This window comes from Pipistrellus kuhlii, unplaced genomic scaffold, assembly GCF_014108245.1.
Source record: "Pipistrellus kuhlii isolate mPipKuh1 unplaced genomic scaffold, mPipKuh1.p scaffold_m20_p_1, whole genome shotgun sequence".
NCBI lineage: Eukaryota > Metazoa > Chordata > Mammalia > Chiroptera > Vespertilionidae > Pipistrellus > Pipistrellus kuhlii.
This window is the reverse complement of record NW_023425404.1, coordinates 88,648,361-88,665,849: the sequence shown is the minus strand read 5'-3', so window position 1 is coordinate 88,665,849 and position 17,489 is coordinate 88,648,361. Positions and strand designations below refer to the sequence as shown.

At 42.2% G+C, this 17,489-nt stretch overlaps 1 protein-coding gene across 8 annotated transcripts in view; it reads right to left on the bottom strand.

The window, feature by feature from the left end:
• EDC3 (enhancer of mRNA decapping 3) overlaps positions 1–3,148 on the bottom strand; it is a 79,268-nt gene extending 76,120 nt beyond the window's left edge. For 2 of the 8 annotated variants that reach the window (XM_045586938.1, XM_045586951.1), the window contains exon 1: positions 2,868–3,016. The gene's annotated coding sequence lies outside the window, so the exon portion shown is untranslated. The other 6 variants (XM_036455951.2, XM_036455923.2, XM_036455970.2 and 3 more) reach the window with 5 other exon arrangements.
• Between the last annotated feature and the right edge of the window lie 14,341 nt (positions 3,149–17,489).

Here is a 17,489-nt window from a genome sequence, read left to right as displayed (position 1 = left end):
AAGGAGGAAGGGAGGAGAAAAAGAGGGAAAGAGAAACATTGCAAGTGCCCAGATGGGGACTGGGGATCAAATCTGCAACCCAAGGGCCTGCCGTGGACCAGGAATTGAATCAGCAGCCCTTCCGTGTGTGGGCTAACACTCCAACCCAGAGCATATCCTTAACTTTGTTTAGCCCTAACTGGTTTGGCTCAGTGGATAGAGCCACTCAGTGGATAGAGCCACTGCAGCTCGCCCACTCATTGCTTTGTGCCTCAGTTTCCTTTTGCACGGTAGAGTAGGGTGGCAGGGAAGAGCGCGAGTGCCACTTCCGTGGCTGATGGCTTGAGGACAGGGATGAACTGGGGTCTGGAAGGGAAGGGTGGGAGGCTAAATAATGCAAGGCTAAAAATCAATGGGAAAAATATCCTCAGGTTAGGATTAACAACAACACAAAATTAAGGATATAATTTCTTATATTGTAAATTTTGACTTTGTAAAAATAATGCAAGGCTAAATAATGCAAGCCCCTTGCTCCCACCTCCAAGCCGTCGGCCCGCGCCTCCTCGGCACACCACGCCAATCCGCCCAAACTCGGGGGTGAACCCAGAGACCAAAAGGCTACTCCAACCCACCCCCACAGGCGCGGCCGCCGGAAGTGCCCCGGGTCCCAGTTCCATTTCAGTCAAGGGCACAAGCTCAGAATGCAGGGGCTCAATCCCCAGTAGGAGGCATGCAGGAGGCAGCTCATCAATGATTCTCTCATCCTTGATGTTTCTCTCTCTCCCTCTCCCTTCCTCTCGGAAATCAATAAAAATATATTTTTAAAAATTAAATGTTTAAACTACTTATGTTTATGATGAAAAATTTCAGATGCCAACTTAAAAATAAGAGATTTCCCAATGTTTTAAACACTTTCAAGCAAATATATTTTAAGACCACATTGACCTTAAATATGTATGAAATGATGATAGGAAAAAGAATCACTCATGCCAAAGCAACTTCACCGTATCTTAGACAGCCAATTAAAAAAATGACTTTTTATAATTTGACAAATTCTAACTCCTTTTAATGTCTAACCTCACAATTAATTTATTCTTGTAGATCCCTGGTGTGAGCAACCAGTGCTGTGGTCAAGTAATGCCACAACCTTCCTTGATCTTACATTTTCCTAATGCAATCTAATACTTCAGGTCACCAGTTCTTCTCACAGGTTAACCATACCACTGACTCAGATTATTGAGATTCCACATCTTTTTATACATGAGCCCCTCCTAGGACACATCTCTACCATCATTAACTGGTATAACTGAATTTTTGGACTCAAGTAAAATTCCTCATTTATAAGATGCTTCCATTCCATTAATTTGCACTGGGAAAATCTTGAGATTAGCCAGATCATGCTTCATCAAGGTCACATAATTGCTAAGCAAACCTTCCAGATAAGGCTTCAAAGACATTCTGTGTATAAAGAAAGTGACAGAGCCTCAACTCAGATCACCAGATCCCAGCGGTCTTATATCCATAAATCAAACCTTCAAAACACAGATTCTCAAAGTCATGACTCCATCTACTTTTACCACAATCTGTCAAATTCCCCCATCTCATCCACTATGCCATCATAAAAGACTTAAATGCCTTGCTAAAATTGACACTATCACTATTGATATTATACCCACTTTGAGCTACCAATTTGGATGTCCTGTCCTGTTGATCTGAATTTATAAGAATTCTAATAACCTGGCTATTCTGGCTAAGAATAACAGAAAAATTACACATTTTCCACTCTGCATTAACTACAGAATCTCAGAAATCATGAGGAACTTGAACATTTTCTAGTTCAATGTTTTTCAAACTATAGGTTTTAGTAATCAGTCAATTTAGTGAGTTGCAATCAACAATTTTTACTTTCAATGAAATAATGTCAGAGTGCATCATATATAGAAAGGGTAAATTTTTTTTATGTTTTGTGTGTGTGTGTGTGTTACACACTTTATGCATGCAGGGGGCACACTGAGTCATGATGTAATATGTATCTAGCTGTGGGTCACAGTCAAAAGAGTCTGAGAGACAAAGCCCTACCATTACAAGGAAGCTCCAACGAAATATTCTTGGTAATCAAAAGTTGTTGTTTATAGCCATCTTCACAGAAAAACCAATAAATAGGAATTTTGTGCTCAGTACACCTAATCTGCTATTCACAAAAAACAACAAAAAAACTAGAATTATTGGGGGGGAGGGGGTTCCAGTTGAAATAGGGACCTGCTCAAAAGACTGTCATTTTGCTTTGATGAGATTAAGACCACTATAGACAGACGGCTGGATGAAATCACTTTAGCCTGTGGCTACGGAAGCGAACAAAACGATTCTGGGTCTTCAGTTCCTGTTCTGTCACCAGGGGAAAGGATTTTAGGATTCCAGCTCGCTCTGGAATTGGGAGACTTATTGAAAACTAACTGGCCAAGCAGGCGAGGGCTTTGCCTCCCGCGCAGCAAAATACCTTAACCACTTAAGGTTAAATTCAATCAATATCACACAAAGAGCACTGATAATAAGAAGTTCAGTCTTACTCCAGCAGCAGGAAAGAATCATGAAGTTCCCAGTTTCTTCTGCTGAATCCAGCCACCCTTCCCTTCCAGACCCCAGTTCATCCCTGTCCTCAAGCCATCAGCCACGGATGTGGCACTCGCGCTCTTCCCTGCCACCCTACTCTACCGTGCAAAAGGAAACTGAGGCACAAAGCAATGAGTGGGCGAGCTGCAGCAGCCATCAACAAGGCTAAACCAAGCGGCCAGGCCGCTAGAGCTGCACCCACTCCATTCCCAATTGATTAGAATCCCGCGGCGCTTGGCCTCCACCTCAAACCACGCCCCCAGGGCAATCCCTAGTACCTGGCCGTCGGCGCCCGACGCGGCCTCGAGCGTGCGCCCGCCAGTGAGCAAGCCTGCGAGGCCTGGAATCTCCAAGCCTTAAAGCAAACCCGCCGGGCACCCCGGAAGCCTCTCCCACGGGCGCCCGCAAACCGGCCGCAGCCCCTTGCTCCCACCTCCAAGCCGTCGGGCCCGCGCCTCCTCGGCACACCACGCCAATCCGCCCAAACTCGGGGGTGAACACAGAGACCAAAGGACTACTCCAACCCACCCCCACAGGCGCGGCCGCCGGAAGTGCCCCGCGTCTCCGCGACACCGTCGTGAGGTCACTTCCTGTGGGACGCCTAGAACTGGAGGCGGGCTGGGGGCGGTGCGCCTGGAAGTTGAAGAGCTCGGAGCCCGCGGGAGGGTCAGTGTTGCTTGCCCGCGTACTTACGTGGCTGAGACCTGCTTGGCCGGGGCCCTATCTCCCGCCCTGCCCGGATGCCCGGAGGACTACGCTCTTCCTGGAAGACTTGGTGACAAGCTCCGGCTTTCCCTCTAGCCCCCCTTGCACTAGTATCCGAGCAAGCGCAGAGAATTTGGGGAACGAGGAGTTGTGACCATCTTTGGTCAGTTGCAGCCGTGGGATGCAAAAAAGTAGGCCCCGGGATGGATTAAAGGAAATTAGAAACCCCTTGGTGGTTGATCAGAATTTGTCACCTTTAGCCCATTGGAGATTCGTGTCAGCCAATCTATGCGTGATGGTTCCCCTCCCCCCGCATCCGCCCCCAGTAGTAGTTACACAAGAAAATGCCTCTCCTCACCACCACCCCCGCCTCCCCAGTGGCTTTTAATTTTGGTAGTCTTGATTTTTATGAAACGCAGGTGTTTAGGGTTAACACTAAATATAATGAAGAATTTTAGAACGTAAAATTTACAAGGTCATCTTAAAGCCTGACACCTGGTTTGAGAACTGCTTGAACAGGCAGCACTGAGTAGGGTAGTGGTTCCAAAACTGGCTCTTCAAAATCAGCTGAGGAACTTTATAAAATGTTCACTTTCCAAGGACGCTCCCCTTGAAAGATGAAACAGAGGGCCAGAGACCAAGAGACCAGGACACGGGCTTTATTGAGAAGACCCCGCCAGGCTGCCTTCCAGAGGAGAGAGTGAGGCACCTTTTAAGGGGAAGAAAGAGAAGGGATGGGACTTAGGGCACTCACCACAGGCTGATTGGTGGTCTCATATAAGGCACAATGTTAGGGTCTTAGGATGGGGGGGGTGCTTAGGGTATTTGGCAAGTGCTGATTGGTGGTTCAATGTACAGTCCATATAAGGTGCCTGGTTAGGTGCTCAGGAATGTCCGGGCTGCAGGTGGAGTTTACATCTTTCTCCATCCATCAGTTGTGGGAAGGGAGGGTCTATCATCCCAGGCTTTGATTATATATATATATATATATATATATATATATATATATATATATATATATATATATATTTTATTTTTTTTATTTATTTTTTTTTTTTAATTGAGAGTCCGTTCAAGGTCAGGGAGTGAAGGTCCATCTTCCAGCTGAGAGGGGTCCTAATAGTGGGAGGAGCCAGAGGGGAGGGTAAGTGAACCCAAAACAGGTAGTTGGCGAGGGTGCAACAGCATGATTTTCCCAAGAGCCTGGTTGGTGAAGTCTTGAGAGCGATCCTGTTGAGTCACTTGGGAGGTAAAAGCTGGTCCTGAGGCTGCCACAGTGTCACTTGTCTGATTTTGCTGCTTTTCTTGTCCAATATTTTTTTTTTAAAAGAAACAAACAAAAAAGGAAACACACCAAACCAAAACCTATGTGATGCTGCAAAAGTAGTCCTAAGAAAGAAGTTCACAGCAATGAATGCCTACAAAAGAAAGACATATCTCAAATAAGCAACCTAAATTTATGACTCAGGAACTAGAAAAAAGAAAAAAACTATGCCCAGTGTTAGCAAAAGCAATAACAAAGATAAGAGCAAAAACAAGTGGAACAAAGACCTAAAAGCAACAGAAATGATAAACGGAACTAGAACAGTTTAAAAATAAATAAACCAACAAAATGGACAAATCTTTAGCTAGACTCACAAAGGAAAAAAGAGAAAACTCAAAAAAATAAAATCAGAAATGAAAGAGGATACATTGTAACTGATACCACAGAAATACAAAGGGCCATAATAGACTACAATAACCAATTAGATGCAAGAAATAAGATTGTTGGAAGCTGCCCATTGTCTTCACTAGCAGAGAGGTGTTGACAAGGAACCTGGAAGGTCGGAGCTCTGCATCCAGTGGTTAGGTGAGACAATGGTAACTAAAGCAACTTCTATCTTTTAGTTTTATGTAAATCCTTGCTGATTGGCTATTATTGGAATTGTCTGCCTAAGGGCTATGGGTGTATCACAAAAACCTGAATAAAAGGGATAGCAAGGCCAGTGCAAAGCTGAGTCCTTCCTCTTGAGCTGGGCTCCTGCCTGGCCCCCAATTCCAAATTTATATTTTCTTGTCTAATTTCTCTCATCTGTGTGCAGCCTCCTCCAGAACCCAAACCCTGAACCTGAACGCTGAACCACGTGGACTTGGAGGGGACACTCACATAATATATTCTCAAAGAAATGGAGAAATTCCTAGAAATATAAAATCTACCATGACTGAATCATGAAAATCTGAATAGATCAATAATAAATAAAGAGATTGGATCAGTAAACAAAAACCTCTCAACAAAGAAAAGCCCAGAATCAAATGGTTTCATTGGCAAATTTTAACATCTAAAGAAAATTAGCCCCAATCCTCAAACTCATCCAAAATAGTGAAGAGGAGGAAACACTCCCAAACTCATAAGACCAACATTACCCTGGTACCTAGGCTAGGAAAGGATGTTACAATAAAACTACAAACCAATGTCCTTGATGAATATAGAGGTAAAATTCTTTTTAAAATATTAACAAACTAGGGCTTCCAGCCAAGATGGTGGCATAAGTAAAAGTGGTATTGGAACCTCCCGCAACCATATCAAAATTACAACCATCATTCAGAACTGCATAAAATCTAGCTGAACAGAAGTCCTACAACTAAGGATATAAAGAAGAAACCACACTAAGAATGATAAGAGGGGCAGAAATGCCAAACTGGCACCACACCCTGTGGGGTTGTAACAGGGAGGGTTATTTTGGCTGTAGAGAAACCCCCCTCTGAGGAGCCAGGGGGCCCAGTATCACACCAAAGCCCATAGCCAAGGATCTGAGTGCCAAGCAGAGAAGTCACCATAATTTTGTAAAAAGAGGCAGAGATTGTGGCTGAGTGAGACTGAGGGATCCTGGAGTCCCAGGCATTTTTCTTACAGGGCCCAGATGGACTTATTTGAACTCACTTGCTTTGAGTTTCAGTGCTGGAACAGCAACTCCAAAGGTTCCAGAGATATACAAGGAGGAACCGAATAGTTTGGCATCAGGGCAAGAACTAGAAGGATAGCTTTCTCCCAGACAAAGTGCTGGCAGAGACCATTTTCCTTTGTTGAGCCCTCCCCCTTTCCCCACCATATCTGAGTCTCTATTACTGTTCACCTGCCCTGGTGATTCCCTGAAACTCTGCCTCAACCTGTGGGCCCCATCCAAACCCTTTCCAGTGGCTGTTACATACCAATAGTCTATCTTGGCTCATGATACAACTTTCCTAAAATCTGTCAAACAAGCAGTATTTGGCCTTTGTGTACCCCATACCTCTTGCTAAGTGGCCCTGGCTTGGCACTAGAAGCAACCAGCATTGGTTGGCATCTTGGCTTCTTCCAGGCATCTCCAAGCCCAGCACAAGTAGCACTCACCTGTAGATAACTCTGTAACTCATGCCTGGTAGCCCCAGACTGGGCACAGAGGGAAACCTTGGTGCATACCTACTAGGAGTCCCCAGAGCCTGTGAACTCAATGGACAGCTTCAGACCACACTAAAGCACCACCCAACCATCTTCACAACTGACACACTCAAGAAGTGAACTCAGCGGGTACCTGAGCCCTGCTAAAGTGAGTTCTGCTTTGTGGGGTTGGTGTCTGCACAACAGATCCTACACAGGAAGTCACTTCCAATCCTTGGCACTGATCAGCCTGGAGGTAAATCCCTCCTATTGAAGTGCCAACAGAATTAAAGGCTCAATTACAACAGTACAGTACACATGGCGGGTAGGGAGAGGGACACCTGGAGTGTCCAGCTGGGGAGGCTGTGCCACTGGGCCCTATAGGACACCTATTACATAAGGTCATTCTACCAACACAGGGAGACATAGCAGCTCTACCTAATATATATAGACAAACTCATGGAGGCAGCCAAAATGAGGAAGAAAAGAAACATGTCCAAATGAAAGAACAGGACAAAACCTCAGAAAAAGAACTAAACAAAATGGAGAACAGCAATCTACCACATGCAGAGTTCAAAGTACTGGTTATAAGGATGTTCAATGATCTCAGTAAGAACTTCAACAAAGAGATGGGAAACATAAAACTTGAGACAGAAAGCATTAAAAAGAAGCAGTCAGAAATGAAGAATACAATAACTAAAATGAATACATTACTGAGTATTGTAGGTGAAACAGACTCAAATCAGTAATATGGAAGATCAGAAAGCAGAAAAAATGCAATCAGAAAAGCAAAAAAGCAAAAAAGGACACCAAAAGTAATGAAGATAGTGTAAGGAGTCTCTGGACAACTTCAAGTGTACCAATATTCACACTATAAGAGTGCCAGAGGGAGAAGAGAGAGAGCAAGTAATTGAAAACCTTTGTGAAAAAATAATGATAGGCCCAACTGGCATGGCTCAGTGGTTGAGCATCAACCTATGAACCTATGAACCAAGAGGTCAGGGGTAGGTTTATGGTCAGGGCATATACCCAGGTTGCAGGCTCTATTCCCAGTGGGGCATGCTGAAGGCAGCCAATCAATTATTCTCTCTCATCATTGATGTTTCTATCTCTCTCTCTCCCTATCCCTTCCTCTATGAAATCAATAAAAATGTTTTTAAAAAAATAATGATGGAAATACTTCCCTGACCAGGTGAAGTAAATAAAGATACAAGTCCAGGAAGCACAAAGAATCCCAAACAATGAACCCAAAGAGACCCACACAAAGACACATAATTAAAATGTCAAAGATTGAAAACAAAGAGAGAATACTAAGAGCAGTAAGGAAATAGCAGTTATTTACCTACATGGAAGCACCCATCAGACCATCAGCTGTTTTCTCAACAGAAATTTTGCAGGCCGTATGGGATTGGTAAGAAATATTCAAAGTGATAAAAAGTAAGGACCTACAACCAAGATTACTCTACTCAGCAAAGGTATCATTTAGAATTAAAGGACAGATAAAGAGGTTCCCAGATAAGAAAAAGCTAAAGGAGTTCATCACCACCAAACCAGTATTACAATAAATATTAAAAGCTCTTCTTGAAGAAGAAGAAGAAGAAGAAGAAGAGGAGGAGGAGGAGGAGGAGGAGGAGGAGGAGGAGGGGGAGGAGGAGGAGGAGGAGGAGGAGGAGGAGGAGGAGGAGGGGGAGGGGGAGGAGGAGGAGGAGGAGGAGGAGTAAAATGTGATTAGCCCTGGGTGGTGTGGCTCAGTTGAGCATTGTCTCATGCACCAAAAGATCATTGGTTTAATTCCTGGTCAGGGCACATATTCAGGTTGGGGAGCATATGGGAGGCAAATGATTGATGTTTCCTTCTCACATCAATGTTTCTCTCTCTCTCTCTCTCTCTCTCTCTCTCTCTCTCTCTCTCTCTCTCTTTCTCTCATTCTCTCTCTCTCATTCTCTCTCTCTCTCTCTCTCTCTAATCAATGAAAACATTTTAAAATATAAATAATAAAATGCCAACAAATGCATATCTATCAATAATTACTTTAAATGCAAATGGATTAAATATTCCAATTATAAGACAAACAATGGCTGAATGGATAATTTTTAAAAAGACCCTTAGAAATACCGTTTACAAGTGATACACTTCAGATTGAAAAGCACACAGAGACTGAAAGTAAAGGGATGAAAAAGAATATTTCATAAAAATTTTTTGGGAAAAAAGCTGGGGTAGCAATCCTTATATCAGACAATCTATATATCCTATCTAATAAAAGAGTAATATGCAAATTGACCATACCTCTGCTACACTCACAAGCTATACCCACCAGCCAATTAGGAGAAAGTATGCAAATTAACCCAACCAAGATGGCTGTGGTCATGGAGCTGCAGTAAGCAAGAGGCTTAGGTTTCATCAACAATGGAGGAAGCCAAGCTTCCCTGATGCCCTGGGGCCCAGACCTCCACTCAAAGCTACAAAGTTTCAATTATAGAAGATAAATAAATCCCAACAAAAGTGGCAGCAGCCACAGAACTGGAGAGAGCAGGAGGCTTGAGTTTACCAGGCGATGGAGGAAGTCAAGCTTTCCGCACACTCTGGCAGGACCAGGCCTCCACTCAAGGCTACAAAGTTTCAATGATAGAAGATAAATAAATCCCAACAAAAATGGCTGTGGCCACGGAGCAAGCTTGAGGCTTGGTTCCACTCAAGGCTACAAAGTTTCAATAATAGAAGATAAATAAACCCCAGATACCAGGACCTCTGCTTGGGTCACCAGGGTGTGTGGCCAGCCTGAAAACCACCACAGGCCCCTCGCCCAGGCTGCCCCACACCCCAAGGGAACCTCCACCCTGATCCAGGACACCCTTCAGGGCAAACCAGCTGGCCCCTACCCATGTACCAGGTATCTATCCTATCTAATAAAAGAGTAATATGCAAATTGAACATCACTCCAACATACAAGATATCTGCTCCCATGTGGTCAAAGATAGCTGCCCTCATGTGGACATAAGATGGCAGCCACAACATGGCCAGGAGGGGAGGGTAGTTGGGAGGGTCCAATTCTGTAAGGGAGGACAGTTGTGGGCAATCAGGCCAGCAGGGGAGGGCAGTTGGGAGGGACCAGGCCTGCAAGGGAGGGTAGTTGGGGGTGATCAAGCCTGAAGGGGAGGGCAATTAGGGGTGACCAGCAGAGGAGGGAAGTTGGGGGTGACCGGGCTTGCAGGGAAGGGCAGTTGGGGGGGACCCAGGCCTGTAGGTGAGAGCAGTTGTGGGGGACCAGGCCTGCAAGAGAGAGCAGTTAGTGGTGACCAGACCTGCATTGGAGGGCAGTTAGTGGCAATCAGATTGGTGGGGGAGCAGTTAGGCATCAATCAGGCTGGCAGGGAAGTGGTTAGGGGGTGATCAGGCTGGCAGGCAGAAGTGGTTAGGGGCAATCTGAAGGCAATCAGGCAAGCAGTTATGAGCCAGCAGTCCTGGATTGTGAGAGGAATCCCAGATTGGAGAGGCTGGGCTAAGGGACACACCACCCCATTCATAAATTTTGTGCACTGGGCCTCTACTCTCTCTCTATATATATGCCTAATATGCTAAGTGTTCTACTGACTGGTCATCCATAGACCAGTCTCTGTGATGTACACTGACCACCAAGGGGCAGATGCTCTGACCAGTAGATTAGCTTGCTGCTAGGATCTGGCCAATCAGGACTGAGTGAGATGGGCTGGACACACCCGGGAGCCCTCCTACTGGTCCCTCCCCAACCTCTAAAATATTTCTTCTAATTAGTTTTCTTTCAATATGCACGAATTTGTACACTGGGCCTCTAGTGTGTGTGTGTGTGTGTGTGTGTGTGTGTGTGTGTGTGTGTGTGTATTTTTAATTTAAAATATATTTTATTGATTTTTACAGAGAGGAGGGAGAGAGGAGAGAGATAGTTAGAAACATCAATGAGAGAGAAACATCAATCAGCTGCCTCCTGCATGCCCCCCACTGGGGATGTGCCAATGTACACCCCCTTGACCAGAATTGAACCCAGGACCATCCAGTTCTCAGACTGATGTTCTATCCATTGAGCCAAACCAGTTTGGGCATTTTTTTTTTAAAGGCTATAATAAGAAACAGAAGGACACAGCAATTCCACTTCTGGGTTTTTAATCCAAAGAAACCCAAAATACAAAATGAAAAAGACACATGCATCTGTTCATCTCAGCATCATGTACAATAGCTAAGATATGGAAGCAACCTAAATGTCCATCAATAGATGAATGGATAAAGAAAATGTAGTACATATGTATAATGGAATATTACTCAGCCATAAAAAAGAATTAAATCTTGCCATCTGCAATAACGTGGATTAAGCTAGAGGGTTATTGTGCTGAGTGAAATAAGTCAGAGAAGGACAAATGTCAGATAATTTCATTTATATGTGGGATTTAAACAACAAAATAAACTAGCAGAACAGAAACAGACTTACAGATACAGAATGCATTTTGATGGCTGCTAAATGGGAGGGGAGTTGGGGAATGGGTGAAAAGGGAAAGAAATTTAGAAGTACAAATTAATCCTATATAATAAAGAGCTAATATGTTAATTAGACCAGATGGCAGAACGACCTTCAGGAATGACCTTCCAGAACAACCAGTGGGCGGGGGGTGGGGCTATGAGGGCTGAGCAGCCAGGGCTGTGAGGGCCAAGCTCTGCACGAATTTTGTGCATCGGGCCTCTCATAGTTACAGAATAGTCATGGAAATGTAAAGTGCAGCACAGGGAATATAGTCAGTAATACTGTAATCACTACATATCGTGTCAGATGGGCCCTACAGTTATCGGGGTCATTACTTCGTAATTTATATAAATGTTTAATCATGGGTTGTACACCTGAAACTAATATAATATTGTACATCAATTGTGATTTAAAAATACAAAAATATTAGCAAACTGAATTCAAGAACACATTAAAAGTATCATATACCATGATCAAGTGGGTTTTATCCCTAGGACACAAAGATGGTTTGATATATACAAATCAATAAATGTGATACACCACATTAACAAAGTTAAAAATGAAAATTATATAATCATCTCAATAGATGCAGAAAAGCATTGATAAAAGTCTTTCATGATAAAAAAAAAAAGCACTCAACAAATTGATTATAGAAGGAACATACCTCAACATAATGAAAAACCCACAACTAACATTATACTCAATGGTGAAAGGTGAAAGACTTCTTCTTTAAGATCAGGAACATCACAAATTACCCACTTTCACCATTCCTGCTGAACATAGTACTGGAAATTCTAACCAGAGCTTTTCACATTGGAAAGGAAGAAGTAAAAATGCCTTTGTTTGAAGATGATATAATCTTTATGGGGTACCATTAGAATTTTAGATTTAGCAAATAAAAATATAGGATATCCAGTTAAATTCAGATTTCAGATAAATAATTTTTTTTTACTACAAGTATGTCCCAAATATTGCATGGGACATACTTATATAAAAAGTTATTAGAGCTCTTGAGCGCCAGCTTGGAGAGGGACTTATTAGATCTGTGCCATCATGTGTTTCCTAAAAAATGCTCCTTTAAAACAATCAAACAAAAATTCTAAGGAATGGTCCAACTGGCATGGCTCAGTGGTTGAATGTTGACCTATGAATCAGGAGGGCACAGTTCAATTCCCAGTCAGGGCATATGCCCAGATTGTGGGCTCGATCCCCAGAGGAGGCATGCAGGAGGTAGCCAAATGATGATTCTCTCTCATTGATGTTTCTATCTCTCTCTCTCTCCCCTCCCTTCCTATTTGTAATTTAAAAAATTACTAAAGAATGAAAAAAAATCATCTGACAATGACATGATAAACAGGTTTAGTAAAGGATTGCCTAATGAACTCTCTAATAAAATAATAAAATTATTATTATATAATTAATAATAATAGTTAATAAAATAAAGAATATATATAATTAATAATAATAGTTAATAAATGAAAGAACCACAAAGGAGCCTAGTATCGATATATCCTAGGATAACAAAATACAGCAGCGAGAGTCAGCAGAAATAGTTGAAATTCAATCTTGTCCTTGAGATATATATACCCAACAGCAAACTGAAAGTTATCAATATCGGCACACAATAGGTCAACATTGAGTGCTCAGGAATTGAGGGTCGTGCCAAAACCGGTTTGGCTCAGTGGTAGAGTGTCGGTCTGCAGACTAAAAGGTCCCAGGTTCGATTCAGGTCAGGGCATGTACGTTGGTTGTGGGCACATACCCGGTAGGGTGTGTGCAAGAGGCAGCTGGTCGGTGTTTCTCTCTCATCAACGATTCTAGCTCTCTATCTCTCTCCCTTTCTCTCTGTAAAAAAATCAATAAAAATATATTATTTTAAAAAATTGAGGCTCCTGTGGGATTGCCACCACGTGGGGCCTTAGTTTTGAAGAAAATTTGAAAGAGAAAATAAATTTTTTTTCTTTTTCTTTTTTATTTATTATTATTTTTTTAAATCAATATTTATTGTTCATATTATTACAAAGGTTCCTCATTTCTTCCCCCCTCCACCAGGTTCACACCCCACCCTCCGCCCCCTCCCCATCCCCCATTGTCCTCATCCATAGGTGCACAGTTTATGTTCAGTCTCTTCCTCCCTCCCTTTCCCCGATAGTAAATCCCTTTTCAGATAGTAAATCAGTTACTTAGCATTTTCTCCTCCACATGCCCAATGATACACTTCACACAAAACACATTTCCAAATAGGTCAACCAGCCTCATCCAGGCCCCACCCAAGGCACTCACAGATCAACACCCGAGTGCTATACTAATTCAACACATACAGATCTAAGCCTTCATCACTTGATTCAGCAGACCCTCAAGTTCCCACAAAAGTTTCCAGCCATGTCTGAGAGGCAGCCGTGGGGCAGGGGCAGGCGAGGAGTGAGCTGTTCCGGGCCTGGCTGCTCTGGGCCTGGCCTCTGTTGCTCTGGTTCGTTCCACAACCAGCTGCTCCGGGTCTGGTCACTGCTGCTCCCAACCTAGTTGCTCTGGACTTGGCTGCTGCTGCTTCGGGCCTGGCCTCACCCAACCCGGCTGCTCTGGGCCCGGCTGCTCTGGGCCCGGCTGCTCCGGGCCTGGCCGCTCCCAGCCTGGCAGCCGCTGCTTCATGAAAGAGAAAATAAATTTATTAAATTAATTTTATTTATTAAACTTGCCAAGCAATAGAGACCTGCATTTATTTGGAAATACAGTCTTTCCCAAATAACCCTTTAGCCAGTCTTATATGTTACACTTAGTATGCACAGAAGATTCTAATTGGCCCGTAGACCAAATATGAACAGCTTCAACATTCTATAAGACTTGTTTATCCTGGCCTCCTGGTCTCTGATGTAATTTTTAAAATTGAGATATAATGCATATACCATAATATTCTGCCTTTTAAAGTCTCTAATTCAGTATTTTCTTTACTATAGTAATGAAATCGTACAGCCATCACCACTAATTCCAGATCATTTTTCTCAACTCAAAAAGAAACTCTGTACCCATTAGCAGGTATTTCCCATTCCTCCATATAATATGTGGTCTGGTTTCTTTCATTTAGCATAATGTTTTCAAGGTTCATCCATGTTACAGTAGTATCAGTGCTTCATTGTTTTTAAGTTTGAATAATATTCCATTGTGGATAATACACATTTTGTTTATTCAGTCAACAGGTGATAAACATTTGAGTTATTTCTGTTAGTTTAGCTATTATGAATAACATTGTTATGAGAATTTATGAGCAAGTTTTTGTGTGGACACATGTTTTAATTCTTTTGGTTGTATATAGAAGAGTACAATTTCTAGGTCACATGATAACACTATATTTAAACTTTTGAGGAGCTGTTTTACAAAGCATCAACATCATTTTACATTTCCACAGCAATATATGTGTTTGTTTTGCAGACACTCAAGTATAATATATTATGCTTCCTTAAAAAGACACTCAGAAGCCTCCAAAATGAGGCAAACACAGATTATTCGTGAGAACTTCCATGAGGGATAACTGATTCCATCTTCATGGGTACTCTGCAGCTACAATTCTCACAGTGGGAATAGCACAACTAGAAAAGATTCAAAGTTGTTTCTGACCTACCAAAGTAACATCTGATCCCACTTCTGTTCTAAAGCCCAACACGCTAGTTTAAATTCATTGACTAAAGTTGTCAGACAATCATACAGTCTGTGATTTCCTCTTGGTCAACCAAGGGGAAGTCTTGGCTATAGCAAATACGACTTGCTGCACCTATATAAATAAATCCAAGGAAAATATAAAAAGCCACTTGACTCCCTACAATAGATCCAAATGAATTCTGGAACATGTTTCATTGCCTGGGTTTAAATAGTTTAGGTCTTTGGCTTCAGGCCTATCAAAATACTAATAGTCATTTTGATTCTGATAATTGCCTATGTTACAATTGACCAATATAGCCTGTCTAGAATCCTAAGTACTGGTTGGCCCTACTAGTGAGGTAGCCATTGTCACAGCAGATGGTCCAATAACGTCCTGCAACAGAATAAGAAAAGATTAAACCTGATTCAATTATAGGCTACAGTCAATTACAGAAGTGTATGCTCTTCTTAATCAGCAGAGTGATCTTAGCAAAATCTTGGCAATGATAAAAATCTGGATGAATGCTCTGAGGCCAAACTTTGTTTGTACTTGACCAAAAAAGAGAACTGAGAAAAAACAGATCCTAATTGCTGGAAGTGATTTGATGCTCGCAGCTAGACCTCAGTATTTTTATAAGCTGGCCACTTTGTTCTCATGCAAGGTTATTTTGAGAACATGATAAAATAAAATAAAACCATTTTCATAGAAACAGAATGTATGTGGGGAGGGGAATAAGGAGTTATTGTTAATGGGTAAAAAGTTTCAGTGCTATAGGGATGGATATTAGTGTCCATTGCATAATATCATGAATATATTTAATACCATGAACTGTACACTTAAAATGGTTAAGATGTTAATTTTATGTATATTTTACCAAAATTTAAAAAATGTAAAACAAAAACAAAAAAGATCACTTCATAGTTTTGTTTAAGCACAGGTAAAAGCAAAGTCACAGATATATCCACTAAATATCCAATCAGAGAATTGTCCCCATTTTCTGACAGCATCCAATCTAGAGTTAACGCTCCCCTAAATCTTTCAACCAAAGCCTAAATCCTATAATAAATTTTTCTAATATCCTCTTATTGAGATACCTTACAGTTTTCTGTGGTGTGTGTTCTTCCTCGCTGCAATGAATAATAAACCACTTATTTAACTACTGGTGTGTTCTTTCTTTTTTCCTGTTTATATGGGTCTTTTGGTTAATACTTGCCTAAATCTCAAGAGTGCTGTTTAAAATATATATATATATATTTATTTCAAAGAGGAAGAGGTAGAAACATCAATGCTGAGAATCATTGATCAGCTGCCTCCTGCACGCCCCCCACTGGTGATCAAGCCCACAACCCAGCATTTGCCCCTGACCAGATTCAAACCATTCAGTGCACAGACCAATGCTCTATCCATTCAGCTAAATTGGTTTGTTATTCATAGTCTTTGGCTCAAGGGCATTGACAATCTATATGAATTATATTTCTAAAAAAGCAAAGAGCAATACAAGCTATGTGTTCTTTTCTCCATTTTATAAAGTAAGCATTCTTATAACCATATCCAGCTTTAGAAATAGAACTTTATCTCCATATGTCCCCTTTCAATTGTAACCCATTCCCTCCCCACAAAAGTGCCCATTTTCCAGACTCTTATATTAATAATTTCCTTGTTCATTATAGATTTATAACCAATTGTGTATTGTTTATTTCCTAAAATTTAATATGTCTTTTAAGTCTCTCTCTCTCTCTCTCTCTCTCTCTCTCTCTCTCTCTCTCTCTCTCTCTCTCTTTCTCTCTCTCTCTCTCTCTGAAGGGAGAGAGAGGAAAGGAGAAGGGAGGAGAGGAAAAGCATTGGTTAGTTGCCTTCAGCATGTATCAAACCTGCAACCTGAGTATGTGCCCTGACTAAGAATCGAACCTGCCACCTTTTTGTGTACAGGACGACCACCAACTGAGCCACCACAACCAAGGCTTAATCCACAAGTTTTCCCTCCATCCCTTGCTTTTCCTTATAATTATTCTGTTAAAGAACCCAAGCCTTTAGACTAGAGTTCTCAGAAGTCTGAATTTTACTGATTGCACACTTATGTTTCCATGTTTACTCATTCTTAGCATGTTTATTCATTCTCTGAATTTATTAAAAATTGGCAGCTGGATCCAGAGGTTTGGTCAGACTCTAGTTCAATCCCTTGAAATATGGTAGGTAGTGTTGGGTTCTTTCATCAGGTACCACATGCCTGGCTTTCTCTGTTTTTATGCTACCGTGTTTCCCCGAAAATAAAACATTCTCTGAAAATAAGACCTACTTACAGGTTTCCTTCTGAGTGAAATATAAGGCATCCCCCCCCCCCGAAAATAAGGCCCCCGTAGGCTCTGTCTCAGAATGAAAATTAATTTACTGTAAACTGGTAGCTAGGGCCACCCCAACTGGCATCTAGCAACCAGTGATGTTATGCGGAGTCACTGCTGTGTGGAGGCGGAGCGGAGGTTGGAGTGAGCAGTGAGAGCAGGGCAGGAGAGAGGAGGAGACTTTCACAGATGCGTGTACAAGAACAAGGTGAGTGCTGGTCTGTCTCTGGTGACACTACCTGATGCCCATGGCCGCCCTCATGATGACTGAAAGTTCTCAGTCAGTGGCAGACCCTGCTCCAGCCCAGATCCAGCCCTAGCAAGCCCAGTGACAGT